Raw genomic sequence first — 7,795 nt, 5'->3', positions numbered from 1 at the left:
TGGCTGGGAAAGGAGCACAAGAATGAGCATGAGGGGCCAAGGCAGCCCTGAGGGAGGTCCCCAGGGTGTGGGGACAGTGACGTGTGTCAGCACTCAGGGGCACCTCCAGGCTGAGGTGATTGGCAGGTGCCAACCCATTCCCACCCTCCTTCTAGCAGTTCCCTGGGAATGGCTCCAGCACATGATCCCTCCTGTCTCTGTTCATGAGCCATGCTGGTGGCTGCAGGGACATGCAGTGACACAAGTGAGCACCTGCTCTGCCAGCAGAGCCCTCCAGCTCCCAATCCCACTTCCTGAGCCTGAGGTCTGATGCGTCCCGGAGCAGCTCCAAGCAGGAGATGCACATGGCCACATTGCCCCTGATCCTGCCATCCCCAGCAGCACATGGACACTGGCAGGGAATGGCTCCACACTCTGGAGCAGCAAGCAGCACTGGAATGGAACCCCTGTTAAAAATAACTGAGAATAGGAATGTGCTGGGCTGGCCATGTCAGGGGTCACAGTGAGCCCCAGCCCCGGTAGCTGCAGCGTGGTGTGGTGTGGCAATACCAGTTCAGGCACTGGGGCTGTGCGGGAGAGCCTGGCTGGGCTCTGTCAGTCCCTACAGCCCTTCCAGAGCCATCCTGAGAGTTCTGGGATGGACACTTGCACCCCTCACTGCCCCCAGAGGGGTCTCAGCCCCTAAACCCTGCCCTGCTCGGGGCATTTCTGGGTCAGCGAGGTCCTGTGGGGACTGGGAGTTCACCTCAACAGGGACAGGACCCATTTCCTTGCAGTAACCTGCTAAAATGCCTTCAGGATGGAGGGAGGGCTTGAAAAAATGGAGGGTTTTATTTTAAAAAAACAGGGAAAAAGTAGCAATTTCTGTTTTGCTGCTTTTGCTGCTCTCAGCAAGAACCACCTTTCCAATTGTCTCTCCTAGCAGTGACCACTGAGTAGTACCTATGACCACAACAGACATTGGGCATGAAGATTGGATATTTATCCTTCCTAATAGTTGAATGCACATTATTAGGAGGTAAATTTTCAAAGCTTTTGCATGTTAAAAATGTGAATTTGCTTTTCCCTCCCAGTGCTCACAAACCGAAAGCTGTTCAGGGCAGTCTGCAGTGGCTGCTTGGGGTTTTTTTTAGCCCTTTTTCGTTTTTACTGTTTAAAAACTTGTCTCCTTGTGACCATGACGACAGTTTTGATTTGATTTTTTTTCCTTCCACATCCCCTTTGAAGAGCCACAAAGCCAGGGAACATGGGAAAGCTGGGACAGCAAGAAGTAAAACACCCCAGTCATTTCTGGACAGCTCAGTGAAAGAAAAATACCACAAACTCAGTAAACCCCCCCACATGATCCCGAGACCAGCATAAGAAGTTTTATAAAATGTAAAAACTTTCCACTGGCATTTGGGTTAAAAAAAAAAAAAAGGATTTTTAATATTTTTTCCTACTATTTTTAGATGCTCTCTTCCACAGGCAGGACATGGGGAGTCAAAGACAAAGGGACAATGCTTGAAGGGATATTGGGAGCTGACATTTGGGAACAAGGACCAAACCTCCTCTGTGGAAGGTGGGTTGGTTTTAGACCCCCAGGAAACAGGTCAGGGACATGTGGATGGAGGGAGACTGGGATTGTAGGAGGATTTTTTGGCTTCACATGGCCTTGTGACCATGGCCGGGGCTGCCATGGGACACAGCAGCTTTGCTGGTGACCCTCAAGGGACTGAAGGAGACAGTCCTGTGCCGATGGGCTGAGATTTGCCAGCTACCACCCCCAGCCATGGTGTCTCCCAGGCTCCCCAAAGCTCCAAATCCGGAATGACCCCACCGCACGTGGCCCTGGGCACAGCAAAGAGCTTCTCCCCAGTTCTCAGGAAGTGCATAAAAAAAATCCACAAGTCAATACCAAAAGAGTTTTATTTAGCAGTCCCTCACCCTGCTGAACCCAGCAATCACCAGGAACCCCACTTTGCCTCCCACGCTCCATGTGGCTGCCACTGCCCAGCTCTTCCCAGGGCTTCACCACATGGAAAATGAAGATGGGGGGGAAAAAATGTGCATAGGAGGCTTTGCTGCCTACCTGGCCTCTCAGTGCGAGGCTCATGTCAATCGGATGGGTCCTTTCAGTGGCAATCACGGGACACTGCATTGGCCTCTCCCACCCACATGGCCATCCCAGGTGCCAGGGAGACAAGTGGGGACAAGCAGAGCAGCCCAAGGAGGGTGGTGGAGCTCTGGGTGGGTGCTGTGAGCCAGGCAGGGCCCGTCGGTGCTCTTGGCCCGCGGCGGCCCCCGATGGGCTCGTGGGTCTGGCGCTGCTCCGTGCTCTCTTCTCCGTAGCCCACAGTACACTCATCCATAAAGTAGGAAACACTACACCCTGCAGTGCTGTTTAGTAGTGCTTTCTACTTTATGGGTGACTGCACTGTCTCTCAGTCGCTGTCGGCGGCCGCTCTCCTCCGGCGTGGAGCTCCTTCCCCCACACGGGGCCACTGCCACACCCCACGTGGCCCCGCCATGGGGCACCTCCGGCCTTGGTGTGGCCACAGACATGAAGGGCAGGTCTGCTCCGGCCCCGGGACAGAGAGCCTACGGCAGTGTCACCTTCTGGGAGCCATGCCAAGCATGGGGGACATCCTTATCCTGGGGGGAGATCCTGCCTTGGCCTCCCTTGTCCCCCTAAAACTCCCAGCCTGAGCACAGGGAACATCCTCACCTTTTACACATGGGTGAGACCCTAGTCATACCCCATGGTCCCACCTCGAGCCCTGTCCTGGGCACAGGGGACACCCTAACTTTTTCCCCAAGGCAGGGAGCCCACTTAATATCTCATCCTCGTCATAGGGGACAGTTTTGACTCATTCTCAAAGGGAGGACCTCACATCAGACCCCATCTTGGTCACAGAGAACCCAATGCCCTGTCCCTGCTTTTAATGCCTGGTCCACATTGCAAACCCCATCACCCCCTATCAAACCTCATCTTAGGCACAGAGGGTGCATTTGCTTTGACCCCATGGGGACACCTCCAGCTCCCATCGCATTCCCAGAGGACTCCCTTGCCTTGTCCCATAGGGGAGATTCCACCTTGAGCTCCATTGCTGCCCTTCAGACCCCACCCCAGCCTCAGAGGACCCCCCCCATGTGGGGACCCCAAGGGTGAGATCCCACCTCAAACTCCATCCTTGTCCCTCAAATCCCATCTGCATCACAGAGGGCCCACCATGCCATGTCCCCATGAGGGGACCCCACCTAAATGGCATCCTGGCCACAGAGGGCTCCTTTACCTTGTCCCCGTGGTGGTGAGCCCATGGCAAATGCCATCTGCGTGACAGGGCCCCCCTGCAGTGCCTTGTCCCTATGGCAGAGATCCATGGCAATGGGTCCCTCTTGAAATGTCCTCATGGGGACCCTCCTTTCTCTCCCATCCTTTACTGAAGTCCCCTTTGCCCCATCTCTGCCTGGAGGTCACAGGAGCTCACTGTCCTGGTGCTCTGCTTGGGCCTCCCCTCGCCCCATCTGCCAGACACATGGAGATCCTTCGGACGCCCCCACTGCCCTCTGAGGTCACCCGCAGGTCCCCACGATTGAGACCACCCAGCCCCAAAGAGCCTCACCTGCCACACCAGCCTCCACGTCCACCCGGTCCCGTCCCGGCTGCCACCAAAAACCCTCTGGGTGCCACTTCTGCTTTGGGCACTTCCCGCCTCTGCCCGCCTCTGCCCACTCTTCCCTCTGCCCAGCACGGCACCTCCTCTCCTGCCACCCACTGTGCCCCCTTACCTGTCATCGGCCCCCGGCACCCCCTGCCCCGCTGGCGGTGGCACCAGGGCCGCGGCTGCCGGCGTCCCCGGGCACTCCGTGCCGCCCCCCGGGCGCCGGCTCCATTACCGGCTCGGTGCGGGCGGCTCTCGCCGGGTGCCGATGGCCCGCGCCGGGCGTGGGTGACCCACGCGGGTGCCAGTGGCCCACACCGGGCATGGAGGTGAGCGCCAGGTGCTGGTGGCCCAAGGCAGGTGCTGGTGGCCCGTGCTTGGTGCCGCTGCCAGTGTTGCGGGGTGCTGCATGGGGCGCTGGCTGGGGAGCAATGGGCCCCTGTGGGGCGCGGGGCTGCTTTTAACCCCATCCTGCCCACGTGGCCCCACACAGGAAGAGCCACGGCTGCGGAGCAGATAACGGTGCCGGTCCCACCCAGCGCCGCCCCGCAGCCCAACCGCAGCCGGCCCAGCACCGGGCCAGGAAGCACCAGCCGGTTACGCTCTCGTGGGCTTTGCTGCTGACAGCGACAAACATGTTTGTACAAAAAAAAAAAAAAAAGAAAAAGAAAAAAAAAAAAAGAAGAAAGAAAGAGGAAAAAAAAAGAGGTGTTTGCACAGGGTGACAGTAACTGAATCCACCTCCCACGGCTGCTTGGCTGCACTGTGGCCCCTCACCCCATCCTAGTGGTGGGATCTGCATGGGGGCAGTTCCTGCCCATGGAGGGTCCAGCAGGCCGTGGCAGGGGCTGCAAGACTCAGGGGCTGCCCGGTCATTGGGGTGAAGCAGTGGGGACATAGATGCCAGCAAGTCACAGTCCCTAAACCTTGCTTTAGGAAACGCATGGCGCAAGCGGCTTCCTGGAGCCTCTCACCCCCTCAGGGCTCGGCAGCACCAAACTTCCCCTGTCCCCGGGCAGCTGCAGCGACCAACAGGGATGTGAGGCCCCGGGAAGAAAACCGAAAGCTGGGTTTGGAGGTTGGCACATCCAGGTCCCAATGGCTCTGGTGATGGCACTGGGATGATGCTGGGACACAGAGCAGGTGGGTTTTGCACAACTAGCACCACCCTATCCCAGCACCAGGGTAAGCCCAACACTAAACTAGATCAAAACCTACAAATTAAATCCCCAAAAGTGACCATAAATGGGGCCATGTCTGTCCCTGCACTAGTTTTCATGTGCCTCTGCCAAAGGCTTCTTTTTAGGCCAATGCAATTCACTCTCAGCATTGATAATCTGGACAGAAATGTATTTAAAAACTGTGCTGGTGAGGTTTGCAAGAGGCAGGGAAAGAGCAAAGCCAAAAAGAACCAAGCAGCAGCACAGGCAGAAGTGATTTGACTTGAGCTGCATGTCTGCTGATGGCAGCAGGTAAAGGAGGCTTTAGGAGAGAGGGAATTGGTTGGGAAGCCCTTTCCAAACCAAGGCTGGTGGGAGTTTCAGTGGAAAAAAAACCAATCAGAACCTTGTGCCTTGGGCCACCAACAGCTGCCCTGTCTCCCACCCTTCCCTGGCCCTGTGCCCATCTCCATCCCTTATGGTCATGGGACTGGGGATACTGTGTTCCCTGTGCTGGAGAGAAATGCAGCAAGGAATGTAAGTGCTGTTGGTGATGTCTCCCAGGGCCCTTTTGGCAGCTCTGAACCCAGGAGCATCGTGCTGCCTCGCCAGGGGCCTGTGGTAGGCAGACATTCATCCATGGCAGAGGCCATCACGTGCAGGCTGGGTCCATGGGGCAGCCTCCTGATGCCAGATGACTTCAGATGCCTCCCAGTCCGGCCCTCATGGGGACCTGAAGCATGTAAATATAATTTTTGGTGTGAACCACAGAATATCCTCATTTGGAAGGGATCCAAAAAGATCATCCAGCCCTGCACAGGACACCAAAACAGTCCCACCCTGTGCCTGAGAGCAGATTGTTGCCAACACAGAGACCATCCTGGAGACATCCCTCAGTGCCATGGGACACTCCCCAGCAGTGGTGGGTGCCATCACAAGGGGTGAAAACTGCACAGGGTACAGGCAACCACACTCTTAGAGCAGAGAAAGGAACCTTTTGGGGGGCAACCAGAGAGAGATTTGGCCCCTGATGCTGCTGAGAGACTTTCCCCCTGTGACCCAGGGTCAAGGCTGTGCTTCTGGCTGATGACAAACTGGTCCCTGGTAAATACTGCAGGCTGGGAGGAGGGGACAGGGTGAGAAGTTGGGCCCAGTGAAGAAACCCGAGTTTGAGGCTGACCATGGGGCAAAGTAAGATGAAGATATTTCTGAACAGAGGCAGCTGAAGGAGACTGCACTCAAGGACAAAATGTCAGGGGAGAGTGAAGCACGTGGCCAGAGCTGGGGATGTGCAGGATGACAGCAGGAAGGAAGCTGTGCCTTCCCAAAATGGGGTCCCTAGCAAGCAGAGCCCTGCTCAGCACCTGCCTGTGCTGCTGAGGGGCCATAGAGAGGGGCCACAGGCACTTTCCCAGCAGAGAAGTGGGGGGAGGCAACACTTCCTCTTTCCCCAGCCCAGCACAGATGGGGGATATGACATTTTGGGTCCTGGGCTGGTTTCCTTCTGCCTGCTTGGGTCTCAGAAAGGAAGAAATCAGCAGATCTGGTTCCTTGGGCTCTGACGAGGTCTCTGAAAGTCTCCAGCTGATGATGAACTTACCACATTCCCCAGCCATTGGTTAATTTTACTGGCTGGCAGACAAGGCTGTGGGAATTCCTACTCCAGCCCTTGGCTCTGCATCATTTGGTCCTGGTCCACTCATGTCTGTCTGAAGGAGCTCCAGGAGCTTTTTGGGGTTGGGGGAGGCTGAAACAGCTGCATTTCCTTCCCTGGGAACCTCATGACAAGATCTGGTCCCCAGCTTTCCCAAGGCCCCTCTCCACACTGCCCACCTGCTCAGTGTCTCCCAGGAGCTTGCTGATGGACCCCGGGGTGCAGCTCCCTGAGACAAACCATGACCCCCCGAGGTACTACTCCCCCACTCTGCCTTCCCCTGCCCTCGTCTATGGCACCCAGATGCAGGTCAGACATTGCCATGCACCCCAAAATTTTCTGTGCATGGAGCACCACGGGTACATCGTTGCCACCCCGCAGCACCGAGCTCCCGCAGGGCTGTTCCTTTTCCAGTAACTCTCCCAGTATCGGGGAGCGCAGAGGAGCAGGAGCCTGAGGCTGGGGCAGCGGCGCCGCCGGGCCCAGCGCTGGGCAGGGGGAAGGGCCCTTGTCAGGCTGTGCAGCCCGGGCACTGCGAAAGCGCTGATATTTCTTATCAGCCTTGCAGCAACTTCCCCTCCTCGCCTGCGGTTGCGGCGCTTGCTGCCTGCAGGGGAAGTGCTGCCCTCAGCCCAGGGCTGGGAGACGAGCTGAGCTCCTGCAGGCGCCTCCGCCCGGCCTGTGAACCCTGCTCTGTGGCGGGGACAGGCAGCTGCCCCACCACGCTCATGTGATTCCCATCCATCCAGCACCCCATGGCTCCATCCATCCAGCACCCCATGACTGCATCCATTCATCCAGCACCCCATGGCTGCATCCATCCAGCACCCCATGACTGCATCCATTCATCCAGCATCCCATGGCTGCATCCATCCAGCACCCCATGGCTCCATCCATTCATCCAGCACCCCATGGCTCCATCCATCCATCCATCCATCCATCCATCCAGCACCCCATGGCTCCATCCATCCATCCATCCATCTATCCATCTATCCATCCATCCATCCAGCACCCCATGGCTCCATCCATCCATCCATCCATCCATCCATCCATCCATCCATCCACTGCATCCATCCATCCAGCACCCCATGACTGCATCCATTCATCCAGCACCCCATGGCTGCATCCATCCAGCACCCCATGACTGCATCCATTCATCCAGCATCCCATGGCTGCATCCATCCAGCACCCCATGGCTCCATCCATTCATCCAGCACCCCGTGGCTCCATCCATCCATCCATCCATCCATCCATCCATCCATCCATCCATCCATCCATCCATCCAGCACCCCATGGCTCCATCCATCCAGCACCCCGTGGCTTCCATCCAACTGGCA

Source organism: Agelaius tricolor, unplaced genomic scaffold, assembly GCF_023055355.1.
Source record: "Agelaius tricolor isolate 1412-34295 unplaced genomic scaffold, bAgeTri1.0.p SCAF_25, whole genome shotgun sequence".
NCBI classification, from domain to species: Eukaryota; Metazoa; Chordata; class Aves; order Passeriformes; family Icteridae; genus Agelaius; species Agelaius tricolor.
This window is presented reverse-complemented; position numbering follows the sequence as displayed.